Consider the following 26,480-nt stretch of genomic DNA (forward strand, 5'->3'; position numbering starts at 1 on the left):
TTTGTATTATTCCTCTTTTTTTGTTCTCATCAACCTCTCAAATCTCCCTCTACTTATTTGATCATTTTTTTTCTTTAACAATCTTGTTGATAAGTTGTTCACTTCTCCCTCTTTGATTACAATGTCAAAGACATATTAGCATCTTTAATATGTAAATGTAGCTCTTTTTAGATTTAGTTAGTCCCTCCATCTATTACTTCTATTACTTTAGGCATGAATCCCAAAGTAAACATCCTCTGCATCAATGTGTAAAATCTTACACATTATGCTTATTTGATGCACGAAATACTTGTTTATTGATTCAAGTAGCTTTAGCTAGGGGTATTACCCCTAACTTACCTCTAAGATACTCAAAAGCATCTTTAGGTAGTGCTTTTGTGAAGATATTAGCAATTTATTCCTTTGAGCTAACATATTCCATCTTCACTTGTTTGTCTTCCACCAGTTCTCTTACATAATAATACTTGATTGCAATGTGCTTACTTTTAGCATGCATAACTGGGTTCTTTGATATATTGATGGCACTTGTATTATCACAATAAAATGTCACTAGCTCAATTACCTCTTCCTTCATACCTTGTAGTAAGTGTTTAATCCACACAATATTAGTGTAATTTATAGCAGCTGCAACATATTAAGCTTCAACGGTAGATTGTGAGGTGTAGCTTTGCTTTTTGCTTGTCCATGTGATCAACCTCTTTCCTAAGAAAAGTGCTCCTCCATTGGTGCTTTTTCTATCATCAATGTTACCTCCCCAGTTTGCATCAATATAAGCTCTCAATTAAAATTTCTCATTCCTTTTGTAGTACAAGCAAAAGTCATCAGTTCCTTTCAGGTATCTCAATATTCTCTTTACTAACATTAAGTTGTTTTTTCTTGGATTGGCAAAAAATCTAGCCATTATTCCAATAGCTAATGCAATATCTAGTCTACTATGTACAACATATTGCAATTTTCCAATGATTGACCTATACAATGTCTAATTTACTTTAGTAGATTCATCATTCTTTGATAGTTTATGACCTGTTGCCATTGGTGTGTTGACTAGTTTTGAGTCTTCTAGCCCAAATGTTTTGAGTACTTCCTTGATGTATTTAGATTGGTTCATAAACATTCCATGCTTCAATTTATGTACTTGTAATCCAACAAAGAATTTGATTTCTCTAAACATTGACATCTCAAATTCATGCTTCATTTGGTCAGCAAAATCTTTGCATAAAACATCTTTTCCTCCAAATATTATGTCATCAACAAAGATTTCTAAAATCAAAATTTCTTTACCTTCTTCATCTTTGATGTACAAGTTGTTGTTTTCATCTATTCTTTCAATTGCTGTCTTCACAAGGTATTTGTGTAAAGTCTCATACCATGATCTGGGTGCTTGCTTCAATCCATAAAGTGCTTTAATTAGCTTGAAGACCATGTCCTTGTTCTTTTCATCAACAAATCCCTCTGGTTGTTCTATATAAACTTCCTCCTCTAGTATACCATTCAGAAAAGCTGAACTCATGTCCATCTTATAGACTTTGAAACCTTTATATGCACCATATGCAAGTAATGTTCTTGCATCTTCCATTCTTGCAACAGGAGAAAATGTCTCTCCATAATCCAATCCTTCTTCTTGTGCATAGCCTTTGCAAACTAATTTGGCTTTGTTTCTTGTTATTTCACCATTCTCATCAAGTTTGTTTTTGAAAACCCATTTGGTACCAATTACATTCTTATCAACTAGTCTAGGAACTAGAGACCAAGTTTTGTTCTTCTCAATCTGATCTATCTCTTCTTTCATGGCCTTATACCAGTCAGCATCTTGCAGTGCATCTCTGACTATTTTGGGTTCAACCTTGCTATGTAGAAATGATTCATTCTTGATTCTACTCCTTGTCATTGCTCCAGCATCCTTATCACCAATGATTTGATTTGCAGGGTGATGTCTTCTTACATACTTAGCTAATATGGGTTCAGTCCTTCTTTCTACATTTGATCCTTCAATTTCAGAGTTGTTTCATTCTTCTTCATTAGGTAATTCATCATTCCTTTCATGTATACTATTTTCAAAATAAGAGTTTGCATGTTCCATATTTTGTAGCTTGGCTTATGAATGCAACTCAGCATTCACTAGTTGAGACTTGGTAGATACTAAAGTTTGTTTCTGATTCCCAACTTGGTTTCTAGTATTGTCTTCAAATTTCATTCCCTCATAGGAGTATACAAAAGATCTATAATCCTCTATTTTCTTTGACTCATCAATCTAAACTTTTGCATGCCCATCAAAATTTATATTTTCACTCTCTATAACTTTTTTAGTGTTAGTATTTAAACACTTATATGCTTTACTTGTAGTGGAGTATCTAAGAAATATAACTTCATTACTTTTTGCATCAAAATTGCCATTTCTAGTGTCTTTTAGAATATAGCATTTACAACTAAACACTTTGAAATGTTTAACATTAGGTGAATTACCATACCATAATTCAAAAGGTACAGCTTCCCTCTAGTACTTAAGTGTAACATTTTTCTCTATCATCAAGGTTCTAGCACAATCAATCACTGACCTGTTTCTCCTTTTAGTAATATAATTTTGTGGTGGAGTTCTTGGTGCTGACATTTGCCTTTTGATACCTCAGTCATTACAAAATATTTCAAATTCTCTTGATGTGAACTCACCTCCTCTGTCTGACCTTAGGCATTTTAGGTTCTTTCTTTTTTCCTTCTCAACTCTAGCCAAATACCACTTGAACATTTGAAATGGATCAAATTTTTATTTTAAGAACATAGCAGTCATCATTCTAGAATAATCATCTACAAATAGCATTATGTATTTGTCTCTTAGGTAGCTTTGTACTTCTATTGGACCACATAAATCTATATGAACTAACTCTAGAACTTCATCTAATGTGTATGCTTTGCTTTAACTAGATTTAGTTATCTTCCCTAGTTGACATTATTCACAGATTTTTTTTTTAGGTTTCTTTAACTTGGGTAGTCCTCTAACTTTGTTCTTTCTGCTAATACTGATCAGATTGTCAAAATAAACATGACACAACCTTTTATGCCACAACCACACATCATCAATTCTAACAAAAAGACATGTTGCTTCTTCCATGTCTAGGTAAAATAGATTACTCCTAGTTTGTTCACCTTTTCCTATTAGATTTCCATCAATATCATAGATCTTGGCTATTTTGTTTCCAAATTCTACTTTGCAACCTACATTTCCTAACTAAGATGCACTTAACAAGTTGTAGTTCAATCCTTCAACATAGTATGCATTTTCACATGAAATTTTCTCTATAAGTTTGATAGAGATTTTTCCTTTGATTTGACATGGGGTATCATTACCGAATCTAACACTATTTCTATCATATTAAGTAAAGGTAATGAACTTACTTTTATCTCCTGTCATGTGATGTAAGCATCCACTATCTATGATCCACTTGTCATTCTTGTTTACATATGTAACCAATGTTGTTGCTTCACCTTCATCTTTGTCTAATTCATCCTTCATGGCTACATAGACTACTTCATCATCATTTTCATCAGAATCTTCTTCAACAATTTAGTATCTCTTGCCTTTCTCCTTGTAATCTTTGCTATCATCTTCTCTTTTGTTCCTAAACTTGTTTCCTTCTTTGAATTTTTTCTTCTGAGGTAATCTTGCAGCTATATGACCTACTTCATTGCAATTGAAACATATGATATAAAGCTTACCTTTGAATTTATCTTTACCTCTATGAAATCTCCTGGCCAGTAGTGCTTCTAATTGTTCCACATCTTCCTCATCTGTGCTACTATCACTAGATGCATGTTTTTCTTTTCTCCTTCTTTTTCTTGATGTGTCCTCAATATCTTTTATTTTCATTTTGGCCTTGAAAATAGATTCAAGGTTCTTAGGTCTATAGTTGTCAAAATTGGATAGCTCAAATGCAGTTAGTCTTCCAACTATTCCTTCAAAAGTTAGTGTGTTTCCTTGTACACACCTTAGCTGTTGGATGGCTAAAACTCTTATAGCATAGATAGGAAGCAAAGTTCTCAAGTATTTTTTGATGGATGTTTCTTCTTCTAGTTGACCACCTAGACTCCTTATTGCACTCACCACTTCTTCTATTCTTGCAGCATGGGCAGCATTCTCACCTTCCTCCATCTTCATGTCATCAAAATTTTCTCTTAGACTCTCTTTTTGCTCTCTAGACATTCTGATCTCCTCCATAGATTTTTGATAGGGTTTTCCACATCTTGAATATAGTGTCACAGTCTGTGACATCACCATATTCAGCATAGCAAAGTACAGAGGCAATCTCTAGCATTGCTTGATTATGTTCCTTCTTTTTGTTTAAGTCATCTGCAATAAGGGGTCCTTCTGGAGTTACATGCTCTATTCCAATGGAAGTTTTTGCATAGTCACCTATTGATCCAAGGTGCAATTTCATCAAACTTTGCCATGCTGTAAAGTTGTCTTTGTTAAGCTTTTCAACATCTCTCTTGGACATCTTGATCTTGCTGCTTCTAGTGCCTTGAAACTAAATTAGTAGATAGCTCTGATACCAATTGTTAGACCTGCTTTAGAATAACTAAGAGGGGGTAGGGGGTGAATTAGTTATTCAAGGTCTAGATGTCCTATTCAAACTTTTCTCTTAATACATTGAACTAATCCAAGCATTCACTCTTCCAAACTTTAACTTGTCTAATTAGCAAGTTACTATAAATTAACATGCAAGAACAAAACATAAGAAATCAACACATAACATAGTGATTTACATGGAAACCCAATTTGGGAAAAACCACCAGTAACATGCTACTCAATTATCACCCTTCTGAAGTGATGCCCTATGAAAGGCCTTCCATGTTAAAGGCTTACAACACATACTATTAAATGTTATGTTGTTAGATGATTTAACCACCTTGTTAGAAGTGGGCCTGGTAAAAGGACTTTAGAACATTCACTTGGAATGTCACCCTGTTAAAGGATTTACAAATGGCTATTAGGCCAACCTAAGTACATAGGATTTTCACATCTAATACAATTGGTAAAGAGTATTAGAAAATCTTGAATTGAATACAACATACAACTTATGTTGTAGATTTTAGATCACCTCTTAGCTCATATCCTTGCCTAGCCTTCTGTCTCTACAATTCTTAACTGCTTGCCTTTTCTTTCAAGCTTTGTCTTTTTGAGTCTCCATACTCAATGTACTAGTGCAATCATCTTGTCATGACCACTCTTATAAGAAAAGCTTCTATGTTCTTCCTTCTCCTAGATGTCTCCTCCTTGACACCCTTTTAATCACTTTGTAGATTTTTGGCACTTCTGTAGCAACAGGATCAGCAACTCTTTGCTTCTTGATCTATGACTTCTTAAATAGAATTCTTGGAGTTCCTTTTCCTACTTGATTCTTCCAATTTTCAATTTCAGTTTGCATGGATTAGGTAAGATACATTGTACCTATTCCATATTCTATTTCCTCTAGAAACTTCTTGAATAATCCTTTAGAATTCGCCCAAAAATGGTTCATATAAGAATTTGTGCCAACAACTCATCATCCTTATTTTCCAACTTGTTCACAAAATTTAATGCAACCACTATGTTGGCTCAGATTTGGAAAATCTTCATCATTTGAAATAATGTAGTAGCTTGGGACTATTGAAATATTGGTGCTCAGCATATACTATGTTACTCAGCATTAACTATGTTTTCCTGATGCTCAGCACCTGAAGATTACCCGACACATACTAAAAAATTTCTTGATGCTCAGCACCTAATCTTTTACTCGACACTTGAAGATCACTCAACATCAACTAAGAATTTTGTTACTCAGCTTCAACTAACATACTCAGCACCTTTTGATGATCAAAGTTAAAGCTTTGCAGTCAACCTTGTTACAACTTCTTCCTCCAATTTATCTAAGTGTGACCAACCTTTAAATCTTTGAGTTTTTCATCAATACATTACTTGACCAATGTCTTAACTGATTCTTGCACTTTATTGCAATATCATAACTCAACCTTTCCCTTAGGTGCTCTTGTTACATCTTGTTGATCAAATCCTCTTCATCAATCAACCAAGTGATAGTGCATGAATCTTTTAAGTAAACTATCATCCTTACATATAGCGGGTTTGACATCAATGGCCAAAAAATGATTGAAAACAATATTTTACAACAATCTCCCTCTTTGGTCTTCAAAAACAATGAGCTTTTCAGTCAGATTTCCAACAAGTTCATGACAAAAATTTTTACAAAGGATACTAAGCAACACAGTATCTATCCAGCATCAGAAGTAAGTTAATGTTGAGTGTTAGCATTATTAGAAAGATCATCAATTCAATGGATCTGAGCTGAAAAGTTTATTTTTTTGGATTATGTGAACTAGGTGAAAGATAAGATTGATAAGCTAGTGGCACAGAATTCATTGTAAACCATTTTGAGGTAAATTCAAAGAGGATTGAAGGAAAAGTTTTTAGAAGTGATATGGAATGAGGGGTAGATTCATTGAATCCTACCTAATCTATCCTAGTCCTAAATTGGACTGAACAACAAAAGATCTTAATTCTCTATTTATAGGGATGGCTGGTTAGAAGCAAGGGTTGTCATGTGGAAGAACCTAAGGAAGACAAGGAGTCAAGGGTATTGATTTATTTAGCAACCTAATTGAGAGTTTGCATTGGAATGTTAAGCAAGAATTCTTAAGGGTATGAATGCTTGAATTGTAGTGCCTACCCTTGTTCACATCTTTTCTGAACATATTGTTGCCATTATTATTAGACTATGATGGACTAGTTTTATGTTGATGGATTAGTGGTATTGTTTTGACACTATCAGACATTATGTTATAGATTTAGTGGTTATATGATTAGATCATTTAGACTTTACATTTCATGCATACATGATGATAATTATATTGTTTTCAGTTATTGTTGATGATTAGTTAGATGGTTTATTATCTCATGTGTTTTATTATGGATACTTACCCCATACTTGCATGTGTATGGTGTGTGTGTTTTCTTATTGTATGGTGTTTCTGATGTGGTTAAGGAAGGGAGTCGTAGTCACCTACTTAGTCAGGATCTACACAATGCACCACTTCTTGCCATTGTCTGTTTAGCTTAGCATTATATATATTGTATGTACATGCATGATTTTTTTGCAAGTTGCAGGTATCGGATATCGACTTCCCTAAATTGCCAGGATGAGCATACCTTATCATACTATCTCAATGATAAGAGAAGGGAGATAAATTCTCAAGTCCAAATCCCAAACCCTTAAACCATTTGTCCTAGTGAGGTAGGACAAGTATCTGGATATTTTACCCACCGAATGTGTCGAATGACATAATTCATGATTTTTAACCCTTTAGACTAATTTTAAGTGAATTGCTCTATGATGGGTATTCATATTTTATCTTGGAGGTCTATGGTGAAATTTCTATTAAGTCTTAATAAATAGATTTAATTAATAAATTAATAATTTGAAAAAATTAATATAAAATAATCATGATCTTTGATATTTTGATTATAATTAATTAAATATGAATTACTAAGGAAAAAGAATTAAATAAAAGAAAATTAGAAATTAAAATTAATAATAATTATAAAATAATAATAAAGTAATAAATAAATAATAATAATAAAAGTTATAAAAATTAAAATAAAAGTTATAAAGATTTAAATAGGAATTATATAAAAAGTGAATTGGAGTTATAAGCTTGCATGGGATTTAATGCACTTTTCTATTTTCTCATGTGTCAACAACATGGGGGTTAGTGCATCAATTAAGCACATGGTGTCTACAACCCTATGGCTCATCTAGAAGGTTGGAAAAGACCCATGCTTAGTTGGTGACACCTTCTAGCTATTTCTAGAGGCATTCTAGATGTTTCCTGAGAGTTCTTTATATTCAGGCATTCCTAGAAGCTTAGATATAGCGTTTGGAGTGCAATTGGAGTATTGGAGGATTCAAGAATTCTGAACAAGGGAGCTTGCTCTGCGAGTTTTCTGAGGAAGAGTGAATTAGCATCAGAATCCAGGTAGATTCTTGCAATTTTACTTATGTTATTTCTGCATCATGCATTCCCTATCTTCTTCGTGTCTTCCATATGTCTTCTGAGAATTTTCTTATTTTTATTATATGCATTCTCAATATGGGTAGTTAATTTATTTGAGAATTTTATATACATAGATTTGAAAAGAACATGGGGCTAGGGTTTTAGATTCATAGTCAAACCCATTAGATTGGAAAATTTTTGAGATCAATGATTTATAAGAAAATTTTGAAGATTGAAATTTATATATATCTTGTGTATTTTCAATTTGCACACACACACACACACACACACACACATATGTATGTATGTATACATGTTTATATGTTGTGATGTTTTTAATTCTACATGTATATATATATATATATATATATATATATACATATACCTTCATATATATACATACATATGTATATATAATATATATTTATTAAAAATTTGAATAATATACCATTAGTCAAAAACGTTTTAAGAAACGTTAAAACCAAATCGCATACTGAATGGAAATCGTGTAAGAGATTTTTAAAAAAAAGTATTCTGCATAAGTGGGGGGGGGGGGGATGAGACCCACGCCCCCGTACCACTGCGGTCGCACTGTACTGTTGTCGCAGGTACTGTCATGGCAGGGGTACGCAGTACCCGTTCACGTCGCAGGCCCTGCGACCATAGGGTCTTGCGTATCGGCTATTGTTATGTTATATATATATGTGTGTTTATAACATTTGCCATATGTATGAAGTCATTTTTAATTGTTATTAAAATTTTATGTGTTAAATGGTATTAATCGAATTTGTTGATTCAATTTTGTATAATGTAATATTAATTTATATATTTATATATGTATTTATATATATATATATTTAAACATATATATATATAAGTATATATATAATATATAAATATGATTAATAATAATTTGATTTATAATTGTATAACTGATAAATGATTTATATCAAAGGTTCATGGTTTAAATTAATTGTTTTAATAAGTATATAAAATTTAATTGTTAGTTTGGTAGGGGACGTTTTGAATCAATGTTTATAATTGAAAGATGGATTTTAAAGAATATTTGTATTCATCCAAAACGTATAAATGTTCCTCCAATTCATTCTCTAAACTTGGAAACGTAAATCAAGACTTTTTACATTTAAATTTAAGTTTGTAAATTTAGCAAAATGAAAACATGTGTTTGCATTGTGTATTCTTTATGCTATTATTTTCGGTTTTGGGTTGACTAGTGTTGACCAGTTATAGGACATCTACTAGATGCTTGGGGATTATGTGATTATGATGTTTTAATCTCAATCTTTATAAACCCAACCATGGTTATGTGATGGAATGCTCTATGAAATGTGTGTAATTACTGATTGTTATAGTTGAGATTCTTCTGTATGAGACAGTTGACTTAACCATTATTTTTGGTCATCGATCAATTATCCTTGCTTATTTTCTAGTCACCATGATGGGACTGAAATGTGGATTTATTCTTGATTATGTCATGTTGTGACATGTTTGACTCAACCATTTTTGGAGTCTTCGATCAGTATGATTGATATATATTTTGGTTATTGAGAACCATTGGATACTTTCATTATCAGTGATACTTCAGTTGCCAATAGAGAGCTATTGTGTTCATAATTTTCTATGGATGTTTGCTCATGGAGATTTGATGCTTTTATGCATATTTGATGATTTTATTATGGATTATCTTTTGTGTTTTTTGAGATTTATGATTCCATGAGCATAGGGTAGGATATCTGCATGTAGTGATAGGAAGTGGCTTGCAATGGGGGCTGGGGCCCTAAGAGGCTGCCAGGGTAACTCATTGTAAGTTGGATTAATAAGTGATAACATTCACACCTAATACTAACTGAATGAACCTAAAAAGATAAGAGTTTTTGTTCTCGCCCATGCCTTGATTGCTTGCATGGGCTAGGATGGGAGTAGTGAGAATGCATGGTTGCGACCTTGCATTCCGTAGTATGCCTCGTCAGTATGAGAGGATACTAGTGGCCGCATGACATCAGTATGGACCCATGGAGTTTACCTAACTTCCAGGGTAACTTGTACGTGATAAATGTGATGACACTTTCCCGCTTGCATAGTAGGTTCCTACATGTCATTGTGTGCCTCTGGGGATTAGATGTCAGATTTTGTGTTTGGAACCTTTGAGTTAGTATACTTTTAGGATTCCTAGACTTATGAAGATTTGTACTATGTGATTTTGGATAGCCTGTTTGGGACTTGAGATTATCTCCTCAGCACAGTGGGAGTGGACCACTTAGGTACCACGCGGTTGGGTGGTAGTGTATTTTCCACTCTTATCATTTGAGATTCATTGAGACATTGTGGCTGATGCGTCCTTCATAATGGTGGATATGTATCCTTTCATTGATGATTAGCATATGTTAGGTGATGTTATCTTATGCTTATATTTGCTTGTTAGATCACTTTCTACATATGATGTCATATATGTTAGGAGTGGCATTCCTACTATGTCGATACTGATGATCTCTTTGATGATTTGGAATGTTACACACGGAGGGATGGCTAGGATCCACGATGGTCTAATGATGCTATTAATGGTTGGGAGGAACCGTGCCCTTAGTTTATTATGTTTGATCTTTATGATGGATGTTTATATCTTCTATGATGATGTATCATGTGATTATCTTTACTTTGATGTATCATAGATTAGAATAGGATGATGTACTTTATTCTACATATGTATATTCTTTGAGCTTGTCATACCCTGTGACATGTACAGTGGATGATTGAGTATTTGAAATGTAATGTATAAACATTGGACTTATCATTATTATTTCTTATGGATGTTGCACTAGATGGATTCATGTATGATAGATGATTTTTAGATGTAATTCAACATTAAGGGATCTTAAAGAATGTAACCAGTTGTATATGTTATGTTTACTTTCAGATGGATATTGCTATTGCTTCCGTTAGTGTGCATATGTTATATGTGGTATTTACTTTCATGTTTAAAAAAAAAATGCTACTAAACTTAGAGAAATTCTAGGTTAATTCTTTGGATCCCTTGGCGGGGCATTACATGAATGGTGAACAAGCTATTAGAGCTGAAATGTGTGAAAGACAAGCATAATGGAGGACTAAAATAGAGATCTATAATCTACAAATAGAGTTATAAATTGTTATCAGATTAAGCCTTATTGTTAGTCTCTAATAATTGTATCAGTCTAAGATAAATTCTTTGAATAAAGGTTGACCTAATAGTCATTTGTAAATCCTTTAACTGGGTGATGTTCCTAGTGAATTTTCTAAAGTCCTCTAATAAGGCTCACTCATAATTGGGTTATTGCAATCCTTTAATACAGTGACATTTAATAGTGTGTATTGTAACCTTTATAGGGTTCACCTTTCATAGGGCATCACTTCAGAAGAGTGAAAAAGAGTAACATGTTACTGGTGGTTTTTCACAAACTAGGTTTCTATATAAAACATTCTGTCAAATGTGTTGTTGAATCTATTATGTTTCATTTTTATATTTTTGCAAATTAATTTGATAGTAACCTACAATTTTTTAAGTGATTACATAATCTTATGAATGCATGCATGATGATAAATGTTTTATGGGTTCACTATGTTCTGAAAAGTTTTATTTATACATCTAGACCTTGGATAAATGACTAACCCCCCCCCCCCCCCCCCCCCACCTTAGTTATTCTAAATAATTTCAACATCTGGTATCAAAGCCTTCTGCTTAAGAGGACTAGTTTGAAGGTACTAGAAGCACAAAGATCAAGATATCAAAAAGAGATGTACCCAAGCTTAATAGAGATAGATTTCATACATGGAAAAGTTTGATGAAGCTATAGCTTGGAGGACTTGGGTATCATGCACAATCTACCATTACTACTAAGTATGTTCATCTTGTTGGACCTCTAACTACCAAAGATATGAAAAAGAAGAAAGAATAAAACCAAGCAATGTTGGAGTATGTCTCTTCCCTAAGCTATGCTAAATTTGATGATATCAAAAGTCTTGATAGTGCAAAGAAAATGTGGAATGCTTTATACATCATCTACAAAGGAGACACAAATGTTCTATGATCCAAAGTTGAAGGCCTCAGAGGTAAGTTTGATGATATGATAATGCAAGAGGGTGAAATTATTGCTCAATATTTCTCAAGGATAATAGATGTGGTTAATGCAATAAGAGGAGTTGTTGGTACAATAGATGATACTATACGAAGAAAATTTTTGAGAATATTGCTCCCTATATATGCTATTAGAGTTTTTGCATTACAATAACTGAGATGTATACTAGGGAATACACTATCTCTTGAAGGTCTAGTAGGTAGATTCACTATTTTTGAGCTATCTAAATTTGATAATTACAAACTTGAAAATATTAAATCTTCTCTCAAAGCTAAGATTTCATTGAAGGAAAATGCTCAAAAAAAGATAAAGATAAAGATAAAATATATGCCTAGTGATAGTGATATAGATGAGGAGGATATAATCAACTTGAAACACTACTAGAAAGGAGATTTCACAAAGGTGAAGGAAAATTTAAAGGTAAACTATCTATCATTTGTTTCAATTGCAATGATTTTGGTCATATTGTTGCTAGATGTACAGAGAAGAAGAACTACAAAGGTGGTGACAAGTATAAAAGTAGAAGAGATGAAGACAATAAGGATTAAAAAGATAAAGGCAAGACCTCTTGCCACTAAACATGATGATGAAGTGGTGTATGTGCAATAAATAATGAATCTAATGAAGATGAGGCAACTACACTTGTGTCTTGTGTGAACAAGAATGATAGATGGATCATTGATAGTGGGTGTTCACATCACATGACTAGAGATAAATGTAAGTTCATTACCTTGAATTGTTATGATCGAAATAGTGTAGGATTTGGTAATGATGCACCATGCTTGATAAAAGGAAAAGGTTCTATCAAACTCATAGTAAGGATTTTATGTGATAATGCTTACTATGTTGAAGGACTTAACTATAATCTATTGAGTGTGTCACAATTGAATAATTTAGGATGTAAGGTTGAGTTTGAAAGCAAGATTGGTAATATATATGATACTGACAAAAAACTAATTAGAAAGGGTTATTAGACTAAGAGTAATATATTCTATCTTGATATAGAGGATGCTTCTTGTTTAATTGTAAAATTTGATGATGTGTGGCTATAGCACAAAAAGTTATGTCATGTTAATTTTAATAACTTGGTTAGTATCATTAACATGAGAAAAATTAGAAGTTTTCCTAAGTTGAAGAAACCTGATAATATAATGTGCAAACAATGTTAGTTAGGAAAAATGACAAAGTCAAGTTTTAGGAGTAAAACTCATACATCTAAAGGAATACTAGAGATTGTTCATACTAACTTGTGTGAACCAATTGAAGTGCAAAGCTACAAAGGAGATAAATGCATTATGCTACTTCTTGATGATTATTCTAGAATGATGATAGTTATGTTTCTAAAATAGAGATCTGATGCTTTCCAAATGTTTAAGTGGTACTTAGAAAGAATTGAGGAGAAAATAGGTAAAAGTGTAAAATGTTTGAGACCTGACAAAGGAGGAGAATTTACATCAAATGAGTTTGAGATGTTCTATAAAGATGGAAGTATTAAAAGATAGACATCTACTCCTAGAACCCCTCCACAAAATGGAATTGCTAAAAGGAGGAATAGGTTCATAATGGACTATGCTAGGATAGTCATGATGGAGAAAAATTGTTGCTTTAAAATACTAGAGATAATCTATAAGTATAGTTGGACCTATGCCCTAAATCATGTACAAGTCAAGAAAGGTACTCATTCAACACCATTTGAATTATGGTATGGATACTCACCCAATGCAAAATACATTAAGGTATTTGGAAGAAAATGTTTTATTCTCAAAGACTTTAGGAATGGTAAACTAGATGCAAAAGATGAAGAAGGTATATTCCTAGGTTATTTCATAAGAAGTAAATCTTATAAAAAGTGTTTAAATACTAACACTAACAAAGTTGTGGAAAGTAAAAATGTGAAATTTGATGAATATATAGAAGTATATGTGGTTGAACCTATGAAAGAATCAAAAGAATACAAATCATTTGTATACTTTTATGAAGGTATGTCTACTAAAGAAGATGTTACAAATCAAGCTACAAACCAACAGCAAGTTTCAGTGACTATTGAGTAACATACTATGAATGTCGAGTTGCATTTAGGAACTGAGCTACATTCAAATGCCAAGTTACAAAATTAAGTTGAGGCACATTCTAATTTTGAGATTAGTGTACATGAGAGAGATGTTGAACTACCTTACAAAGATCTATGTACATAGTGACTCTAAAGTAGATAGACCAAATGAAGAAATCAAAGCTGAACCAAGATTGTGCAAATATGGTAAGAGACATCATCCTGCTGCATAAATCATTAGAGATAAAGATTCTAGACCAATGACAAGAAACAAGTTAAGAAATGATACATACTTTATGAGTATGAAAGAGCTAAAAAATAGAAAAATATGCCTTAGAAGATGTGGATTGGAGAAAATCCATGGAAGAAGAGATTGACCAAATTGAGAAAAACATAACATGGACTCTAGTTCATAGACCAAAAGATAAAAATGTGATTGGCACCAAGTGGGTATATAGAAATAAGCTAGATGAAAATGGTGAAGTCGCAAGGAACAAGGTAAGATTAGTTTGTAAAGGATATGTACAAGAAGAAAGAATTGACTATGGAGAAATATTTTTTCCTATTGTTATATTGGAAGGAGTGAGAATTTTTCTTGCTTATTCTGCATACAAAGGATTCAAAGTTTGTCATGGATCTTACTTTAGGAGCTTCCTAAAGTATTCAAAGAGCTAAAACTACAAATCAGTCACAAGCAAGGTGACACAAGAGAAACTAAAAAATTCAAATCTACATAATAAGATGACAAGTCTTTTGCATTGTTGTCAAAGAGGGATTTAGTTACTGATCAAGAGAAATACAAGAAAGGGAGAAATCCTAACAAACTGATCCTAAAGGGAGAAATACAAGAGACAAGAGATTGAACAAAGAGGTAGAAATCTTCACAAATGATATGAGTGAGAAATGTTGACTATTGATACAAAAAATCTACCTAGTAAGAGGGAGATATAGTAGAAGGGAGATATAAGAAGTAATTCAAAGGGAGTTATAAGAATGAATTGATTGTTGATTGTCTATTGATTAGAACATAAAAGAATTTTGTAACCTATTTAGAAGATGAAAGTTGTTGATAAAGGGAGAGATTTCAATACAAGAAATTATCTTTTTGGTATTTTGTTGGTCTTACTATTTTAACCAAGTCAATTTCATTGATCAATTAGGTTTTCCATCAATGCCAAAGAGGGAGATTTTTGAAGAAGGATATTTTTCAAGACAAATGATATAGGTATGATAAATGTGTTTTGATCATTATTTTGACATTGGTGTCAAACCTACTTTTTGTCTTATATGATTTAAGTATTATTACCTATTTGATTGATGAAGAGGATTTGATCAATAGATGTAACAATAACACATAAAGGAAAGGTTGAGTTATGATATAAAAGGAGTACAAGAATTAGCTAAGATGGTGATATTATAGTGCATTGATAATCTACTTAAAGTTTCAAAGTTTGGTTACACTAAACAATATTAGAAGAACAAGTAGGTGCCGAGAAAAGTCAGTGCAAGCTGAGCAAAAAATTAGTTGGAGCTAAGTAAAAGTTCATTTTAGTGTATAACAACCAAAGCAATGGATGTTGAGTAAAGTTTAGTTGATACTGAGCACCAGTATTCTCTAGTTCATGCCTAGTGATTTTATAGAGAGTGTTGAGCAATGAAGTATGTTTTGAGTATTAGAAGCAAGTTAATGTCAAGTGCTAGCATAATTAGAAAGATCATGAATTCAATGGAACTGATCCAACAACCTTATTTTTTTGGATTATGTGAATTAGGTGGAAGATAAGATTGATAATTTGGTGATACAGAATTCATGGTAAATCATTCTGAGGAAAATTTGAAGAAGATTGAAGGAGAATTTTTTAGAAGTGATATGGAATGAGGGGTAGATTAACTGAATCCTACCTAATCTATCCTAACCCTAAATTGGACAATGGATAATAAAAAAGAAATTATCTTAATTCTCTATTTATAGAGATGGCTAGTCAAAAGCAAGGTTGTCATGTACAAGAACCTATGGAAGACAAGGATTCAAGGGTATTTCTTCATTTAGTGACCTAATTGAGAGTTTTCATTGATATGTTAAGCAAGAAGGATTAAAGGTATGAGTGCTTGAAGGGTGAACAAGCTATTGGAGCTTAAATGTGTGAAAGCTAAGTAAAACAAAGGACTCGAATGGAGATTTATAATCTACAAATGGAGTTGTGTGTTGTTATCAAATGAAGCCTTACTATTACTCTCTAATAATTGTATTAGTCTAAGGTAAATCCTTTGGATTAAGCTTGACCTAATAGTCATTTGTAAATCCTCTATCTAGGTAACATTCCAAGTGAATGGTCTAAAGTCCTCTAACAAGGCTCAATCCTAACAAGGTGATTGAAATCCTTAAATAGGATCACATTTAACAGTGTATTGTAACATTTAATAGAGTTGGCCTTTCACAAGGCATCACTTCAGAAGATTGAAAAATAATAGCATGTTATTGGTGATTTTTCCCAAATTGGGTTTACATGTAAATCATTGTGTCAAATATGTTGATGAATCTATTATCTTTCATGTTTACATTTCTACAAATTGATTTGACAATAACCTACAAGATTTTAAGTGATTGCATAATCATATGGATGCATGCAAGATGATAAATATTTTATGGGATTACTAAGCTGTGAAAAGTTTTATTTATACATCTGGACCTTGGATAACTGATTCACCCCCCTCTCAATTATTCTAAAGAATTACAACAAGAATATCTAGGCCTTTAATTTCCACCCTCTTCATTATATGAGTGAATACCACAAAAAAATCATTCTTCATGTACTTCAGAACTTGGGTATGTGATGACTAAATAGAATAAAAAATTTATTTAATAATATATTTATCAATAGATTACAAAATTTTAGTTCTTGAAGATTCCAAATTTATTTTTCCATGCATAGTGATAATTGATAATTAACTAGAACTATTTTACACTTAATTGAGAAATGTGAACGGTCAACTCAAACATATTGAACAACTAGTCTTATTTGATGGAAAATTTCTTCTTGATGTGATAATATTAAATATAGAATAAAATAATCTATTATATTGAAAAATATTATTTTAAATTAATTCATACAATAATATGACTTCTTCAAGCTATTCCAAATTGCTAGTATAATTTCATGCAACTAGGATACATTCTTTCAATGATATTAGATACCATTTTTATATAAAATGACTTATAATTCTAAGATTTATGTAATATTTATCCCCATGAACTACTAAACACCAATATTTGCATAGTGTCTCATAACCCCAATGAGTTATAGTACTATCTTCATGTTGGTACCCAATATACACCCAACGATTAAAATTTTCAGCTTGGAATCTTGAACCTCTTTAAACTAAGGCTCAAAGAAGTTCAAAGTGGTTCCATTTACTAAAGTAGGTTTAGATAGCTTATTCTAAGTTACCTTGATTCCAAGTTCAGCAAGTTTCATATTACAAGGGTTCTAGTGATTTCACTTCTAAAGTAAAAGTTCAAAGGTTCACCTTGTCAAGTTTGTAATGCAATTAAGTGCTTTGAGGATTTGGATTTATATTGATTCTATCATTGATTAAGATCTTGAAATTCATACATTTGGAGGTGCACACCAATGTTTAGTTCCCATTTTCATATAGTTCAAGGTTCAGATTTTGAGTTCATGCTTAAAGTTTGAGTTTGTACAGCCAAAGTCAAACTCCAAATTCAAATGTCCACCATTGTTAATTTGAAATATGGGTTTAGATGAGATGCAAGCTTAGAATTTCAAGACGAGTGTTCAAGAAATTCAAAAGTGTAATTTTAATTTCAAAGAGTAATCCATGAACTCATAGAATGTCAAACTCACTAGTTTCATTTTTTTGTTCATTGATTGTTCTTATGATAGAAAATTCACAAATAGTCTCACCAATAGAGATTCCATTATCTTCCAAAGATGAGGTATAAGGTTCATAAATGATAGATATACAAATGAAGTCATCATGTTTCATTTAGAATTTAGTGATTGGGATGCACTTGGAATGAGAGAAATTTTAGATGGGTAGATCCATTCAAGGTATATAAATGAAACACATTAAAGGTGGTGGTGTGCTTCCTGCTAGTTTTTATTTTCATTTTGATATGAATAACATCAATGATTCTTATCCAATATGTCCACAAATAGAGAATCTATGATTAAAATGATGGTCCCAAAATGGCCAGTGATGGATAGTGGCCCCAAAATTAGGATTTTTTTTTTTTTGAGTTGCGATGAGTTGAGTATCACTAAGTTGAAGGAATACTCAATCCAAATAAATAACGATAATATCAAACTGCGATCTAATATGTATATCAAATAGGAAGATTGGAGCACAAAGATGGTTATCCAACCATGAAACATAGGCATTATCATTTTTGTGAAAATTCAAAGATAATGTAGAGTCAATTGAATTCAAGGGATAGATTACAATTATTTGACAAAATGTCACTCTCTTTATGGTGTATAGCTTGATTAATCTTCGTGTGTGATTGTAGAAATAATTTGAAGTTTTGTAGTAGTGCTAAGGATTCACCTGATATTTCTTCTACAATTGAAGAAGCTTGATGTTATCTCTCCATCCAATGGTAAAGATGCAAATTAGAGCTATAGTAGTGGTACTCCCCTAATGAACATCTATAGCTCCCTGATTGCTTTTCATTATCAAATTTTAGGCATATCAAAGAATCAAAGCTCGGCTATTATTCTTGATGGATATATTCCTAATTCAACATGGTCCTATGTCAAAGTAATTATTCTACAAGTTTCTTAAGCCATAGTTGTGGAACAAAAATAAAGGGAGTCACCCAAGATCATGAAGAAATCTAAAATGTATTGGGCCCGTGCCATATTTTCATATGAATATACTCTATTGGTCTATCAATCAAAATGAAAGGAAACATTGAAAGGTTAGTGTTGGAGAGTGCTTCCTTTAATTAGATTCATTTCATTCAATACTCATGATGTCGGTTTGCATTCACAAAACCTTCCATATTGGTTGATAAGCTTTGAGGTAGATGCCAATATTGGGAACCTATGAATAATATGGCTAATTTCTACTAAGCATCAAGTACATGAAGTCCAAACCCTTCAAGATCTTCAACTACAAGGAGAAGAGAATGGTGAAGGCATCCACATCATTGGAGAAACCAAATATATAATCTGAGAAGCTCATATATGGGATTGTCGATATAGTTTTATAACATTCTTGGATATGAATTAGAGGAATTGTTGTCAATGATAAGAGTTGTTTAACAAATTTTTGACTTGACAAGTAGAAGAGATTTAGACTAAGCATGATGACTTGACTATGGTTGGGCTGACAAAAGTTTTTAATTCAATAAGAAAGCAACATTGATAATGTGAAATGTTACATATGAGAAAAAGTTGAATGCAAACTAGAATTCGTAGGAGCCTGAGGAATGTAGTAAAGAGAAGATGTGGTATCAATAAAAAATGGCATGTGTGTGTGAACATAGAAAGTATAGATATTCCTTTAATTAGGTTTCATCATTTATTTCATAACCAAAATATAAATATGGATGTTCTATCCATTCTATATTAAAAGAAAATGTAACACGATAGTGTATTACAATATATTTTTTATGAATTCAACATTACACATGTAAAGGATAAAAATATAAGAAGATAAGGAGAGAGAGAAGGTTTTTCAAGAATAGTTATTATAACTGATGAACCTCATCAGAAAAATGAGAGCTTATATAAATTATAGAGAGCCAAGGAAGAGGGGATCTAATTTTATTTCAATTTTTGCCAAGGGAGGAGAGACTACCCTTTTTGCAAACTTTGGGCTTCTTAGAGGGGGTTTTATGTTCTTTTCTTTTCTGTTGTAATGCAGGGGAAGGGAAATTTTATTTCTAGATAGTGATTATTGTACAAATACAATAGAATCTTTGTCATTTTGTTGTGTTTAGAGAGGGGATAATAGCAATATATTAAAATTTTGAATTTAAATGTATGTTTTCTAATCATTATCCAACTTGGAGTGGTATTGATTTTCTCTAAACATGTATATGTTGCTTTTAATTGTAAATATGATTATCCTCTGGACTTGGTGCTATGCTTTTCATATTTTTCAAGTGAATAGTTTATCTTTTCTCTGCATTATTTTTGGTATATAATTTTTAGATAAATGGACTTCGTTTCATTTATTTCCTTTTAGCTACTTAGTTTTTCCGCATCTATTTTGTGTTTTTAGATAGATGTTTGTAAACCTTATGTGTTTTCTAGTTAAAAGCATCCATAATTGTATTCCTATGAATTTATTGTAAATTTTACATGGGGAGCTATACCCGGATAAATTCATAGGGCACTTACACTTTCCAATAGCAAAGTGACCCAACTATTAGTGCATATTTAGTCTTCCTATCTAGGATTTGGGGTTAATTTGTATTTTTTGCTTTGGAGGACAATCTAGTCACTAACACTTCACAACATGTTTCATCTACAACCGTTGGCATTGTCCTTGCTTTGATAATAAGCTAAAAATAAAGAAGATAATTATTTTGTTTTAAGTTTATTTATCAATAGATTTCAAGTTAATAGTTGTTGAAGACTCAAATATTATTTAATAAAAAGTGAATTCTTTTGACAACCCATGAATATGAGTGATAGATAACTAAAACTATTTCATCACTATTTGGGAACTATGCACAACTTACTTGAACAAATTGATTAAAAAGCATATTTAATAACATATACTTTTGACTTATTTATTTATACTGATTCATTAATTAAAATAAAAGTAATTCATGTAAAGTGAATAACTACAAATCTTCTATCTCAAAGAAATACATCTCTTACTAGAATTCCCCCCCTTAATTCCTATCACAAATGAATCAATATGGAAATTGAAATAGATAGTTTTGTATCTTATATATCAGTATTACTTTTTTGAGTTGAATTCTTATCTTTTGGAAGTGGAATCCTGAGAAATCATAAGTGACAACAAGTGGCTAGTGTTACACTCATAATATGAATTAATGATTAAGAAATATAATGCATCATAGTCCTCCTAATGAGATAGTGTGGAAAAAGCACTTGATATAAGAAGATCTTTTGAATGTCTTGCATGGTCATATCAAAAAGAAATATTTTTATACATATAGAAACTATGTTGTCAAAAAAACTTATTTTCATATTAAAAATAAAAGGTAATATTTAAATTTGTAGAAATGTTGAAACCAAATCTAGAAGCATTGTTTTGGTTCACATACACCATTTTGTATGCTTTCCTCTTTGATAAATAACATTACTACTAGTAAAAACCCTCCATTCCACTAGGGGTTTATTTTTGTTTTGTATCACCATGGTTTATCTTATTACCAAGGTTTTGGTAGAAGTTTAACTTTTAGAAAGGACCCTATTGTTGACACTAGTTCTTTTGTTAAGATTGAAGAAATTATTTATGAACCTTTATAGAAGAACCACTCTATAGATGTAAAAATTACAAAGGAACCTATAAAATCCAAAGTTAAAAATCATAATACAATATCTCTAGAAGAATCCCTCCTTGAGGAAACCCCTTCTAAAAAGAAAAATACCTCCTATAATACAAAACTCAATTTCCACCCCTAAATGAAAAAAACTCAAGAAAAAGAGATTATAGATGTTCATAAGCAAGGGCTAGATGATGATCATGGTAATAAATGGAGGAACCCTAATTTACTCAGAATAAATAAGACTCTATCTCTCAAGGAAGGACATCATAGAGGTTAAGGAAAAAGATATAAATGAGCTACAAAGGGGATAGTAGAGAGGATGTCAAGGATATTGAAGAGGATGAAATTTTTTATGAAATAAAGTATTAAGTTTCTAGAGGAAAAAAGGAGGACATTAATTTTGAGGATGGATATTATGTAGTAGAGGAAGAATAACATATGGAAGAGGAGATGAAAGAAGATAATGAGGAAGAGTAGGAGGCTCATATTGGGGTGGATTTGGGAATGAAGAATCAAAATCAACAAAAAATGACAATAGAAAAGGAGGGTAAATATAAGGAGAAGACTACTATTGACATTGTGGATGATAAAGTGAATGAGTTTTAAAAGAACTTACTAATTCATATGGACAAACTATCCAACAAGATTAGCATCTAAATATCATGCATATTAAATCAATAACCAGCATTGAATTTGACCTCATTATGTCCACCATTTGTATAATTAAGAAGGAAATAATAGAGAAGACTTTATTTGAAGTCTTTATTTGTAAGAGAAAGTTGAAGAAGGTTGGAGGTGTAAACAACAAGATTTATAGTTAGGATCAAGGCTTGGGCAGCCTTAGTGACTCAATGGAGGAACTCAATAAGTTGGGTAGAGACTAGGAGGCCATTAAAAAGGTCTATTCTACATAGCTTGATTAATTTTTGTGTTCTATTTACAAGGCTACTTCATGTTTAATATTTTTGGTGTTAAAAGATTTATGAGTCTCTTTCTATTTAGTTGCTCATTATAGTAATTTTGTATATTGTTTAAATTTCAAGTACTTTACGAACTACTTTATTTATGTTCATATTTTGAAGGTCTCTAGTTTAGCTAATATGGTTAAGAACTTTGTTATTGTTTATAAGTTTTTTTAAGGTTTGGTTGGCCTTGTTGGCTAGTGTTTCTCTAGCTTGTTACTAAGTTCTAATGGCCCAAGGTGCTAATATTAATTTTTATTTATTTCTATTCCATGGGTTTAGGGCTCTTCCCTACCTTATTTATATATATAAAATACCCATGCAATTGGAAAACATATGATAATTAAATACTCTATTATAACTGTTGAACTATCATTTTCCATTATGTTGAATGACACAGATCCTTTAGAATCTCTCTCTTGAAAAGTTCATCAAGGACCAACTCCAAGGTTCCAGGTGGGTTTTTCAACTGACTGGGTAACTTAATTGAAAATAAATATGTATGTTCATGAGGAGGCATTTTCTAGTTCAAACCAATTTTACACAACCTATTGCTGAAATGTAACCACAAAAAAGATATATTTTTCAATTTTCTATTTTATAGTGAATGCATTTTATCGATGCAACTATATGAATTCCTATTTTAACCAAATATTTGAAAAGAAAATACTAAAAATAGAGAGTAATGAGATATTAAAGAAAATAACTAAAAGGGAAATTCCTAACAAACATAAGCCAAAGTAACAACACATCTACAAATAAATTATCAAAAGGATTAGGTTGGAAACCAATTAAATTAGGAGTAGCACTTCATAAAATCAACTAATGCAATTGTCAATGGGAATTCCAATGATAAGCTAAAGATGTTTCATGTTTAATCAAATTGCAATGCCACAAAAAGTGCACTCGTGCGAGACAAAATGCTATGCAAGAACAAAGATGATCTTTTCTCCAATTCGTCACAACAATGAAATTCGTTAACACAAGGTAACACCAAAACTAAAATATTGCGCAATAAAAACAACACAATAAAACCATTAGCCCCATTATTATTTGTGAACATGCATTGACAAAAATAATACACTCCGACAAGAATAACTACACTCAAAATGAGACTACAATTAATATATATTATTGCATCAAAATAATGTCCTAGAGTACATATTACGTCAATACATTTATAATAAATCATATCCTCCATTTTTGTTAGGATTGCAATCTCTTTAAATGCAAACTTATGCTAAAAATTAACAAAACAAATCTAATTATGTATAGACTAACTCTCTAAATGGTGTTAGGTAGGTCTCCACCCTTGTTTATATCCATTAATGGGTAAATGAGCCTTTACATGACACAAAAGAATGAACGAATAAGAATAAAAGAAGATAGATGTTGTGAGATGATCTGAAAGTCTTTGGAAGCTCTAAAAAAGAAGCTTGACAAATTGAACTAGGTATGTGTAGGATCATGGTGTGCCAAAAAGTGAAGAAAAAAATATGTAGTTCTAAAATGCCTCAAAGCATTTCAAAATCTATTTTGACTTTTTTCCCACCCAGCTTGATACCAAACAAAAATATTAATACCTTTATAAAGCCTAGTATTTCTTTGGATAGCAATCCTACATGTTCAACTTAAAAAATGTCCCGAAAATATGTTTTTTGCCTCTTTTTGTGTATTTTTTACTTTAAACATGTATTTGATGACTTTTTTCACCCAAATTTGATAAAATGAAAACTATTTCTTAAGCATGCTCTTATCTTTCCATAAATGTAATGTATATCAAATTATGAGTTCAATAAATAATTATTATTCATTTTCTAATGGAGTTACACATAACTTTCTAATGGTATAACATTTTTTTAAATCAAAAGATGCATCACATTATATCCTTCTTCTATTGTAAGAAAAATTGAATTAAAATTAAAATATGTAAATTTTTGAATTAGTTAATTTGGTTAGAGATAGGAGTTGTTTATTCTAAAAAGACTATAGTAGAAAATTCATAATTAATTATTTATTTGGAATAAAAATACCCAAAAGTGTGTGTCACATCCAAGCATGAGTCTACTTCTTATATCTATAATCTTATTAAAAAATATTATCATTTGATTTCGATTAAGGTGGTCAGACATGTGCCTATTTCTTATTTTTGTCCTAAAATTTTTGTATTGTTACATTAAAATTCAAAATTTTGACCAATCAATTTTTTCTTTCTTCAAATAAGGCCTAGTAGTTCAAAAAATAAATTCAATTTCCTAAAAAAAAATTTGTCACAACTTTTTTATTGAAATTTCATAACAAGTTTAAAATCGGACATCAAGTTGACATAACCTTGATTTGTTGACTTTTCATTACCACTTAAGGGCATAGTTTGGTTGACAATGATCCTACACATACCCAACTATCATCAAAATGTGTTTCCAGTGCATGGAATACTCTAAAATAGAAATTGGTTGTTAACTGTTAGTGTACTACCTCTTCTTAAAAATTGCTTGCGCACCTTTGTGAAAAGCACACCCGTGCACCTTGGTGAGAAGTTCCAAAAATTAAAGAATCTTTTAAGTGTCAAAATTGAATTTCTAGCATTTTAGTTTTCTTCCCCTTTATACCAAAACAATTCTCTTGAGGTTTATCTTTTATCTACTAGATTCCCTCATGTAATCCCTCTATTACTTATTACTTGTAGATATCTTCTCTATCCATTCATCAAGCTTATCTAGCTCCTTTGTAATGTATACCTCCATTAGCATCTGGCACCTTTGACTCTTTATTTATTTGAGTTCTTGTAAATCATTGGCCCAAGTATGTACTTCATCCATCAACCCAAAATCTTGCTTCACAATAGAAACCAACTTATTTCATTTGACTAGATGTTATGCAATAGGTTCAAATTTTGATGTATTATCTACGCTCCCCTTTCCTCAAAATTGTCATGTCATTGTTGACATGCTTCCAAAAATGAGTTCTTTTGTGACCTCATTTGTTTCCTTCCCAATGTAGCTCCATGAGCAACCTCTCAATTCTCTAGGTCAATGGGTCCCACTACTTCATCCAGGTAGCCTCTAAGTAGATTATTTTTCTTTTGCAATGTTATAAATTATTCACATTGGTCTATATGGTTATCAATTTTTGGTTTGGATATGTATGATGACTTGTTGGATCTACAAGTTGTGCAGTGTTGTAAGTGGTTTATACTTACAGGTTGCATTTATGGCTTTGTTATGGGTTGTCTTTGCCCATTGATATTTCATTATTGATGCATATTCAGATTGGTGGCTTGGATTTGGGTTGTCTATGCCCTAAGTCACATGATTTGCTGATATTTTTTCTTCATATAGAAGGGATGAGATGTTGTTAAAAGGTATAGTCATGGTGGAGGATTGTGGTTAACTATGCTGACAGGTTGGACACATTAAGAGACATATGCTCGATTCATGGATGTGATCATGGTGTCATGGATTTTGGCATGACATGATTGGATATACAGGTACATCCTTGATGTTTATTAGTTTGGATTTCTAATTCAATTATGGTGGTATATCTTCTTTTTAGAGGATCGTGGTTATTTGGTTTCTTTTGAGGAGCTCATGATGTGCACTTTGAGTTCTTTGATGATTTGATGCCTTAGTTGATTCTCATGGTTAGAGGATGGTTTTTCATCATTATGTCATGGATAGCTTGGATACATGGTTTAGTGAGAGCTTGTGACAGTGATTGGGTGACAGTGCAGGATTAGTTCCTAGTTTGGTTTGGATCTTCATGTAGAAGATGGATTTTATGATGCCATAGGTGACTTGGTA

The sequence above is a fragment of the Cupressus sempervirens genome, chromosome 4 (assembly GCF_028749045.1).
Source record: "Cupressus sempervirens isolate cs-2001-9-10 chromosome 4, ASM2874904v1, whole genome shotgun sequence".
Classification (NCBI taxonomy): Eukaryota; Viridiplantae; Streptophyta; class Pinopsida; order Cupressales; family Cupressaceae; genus Cupressus; species Cupressus sempervirens.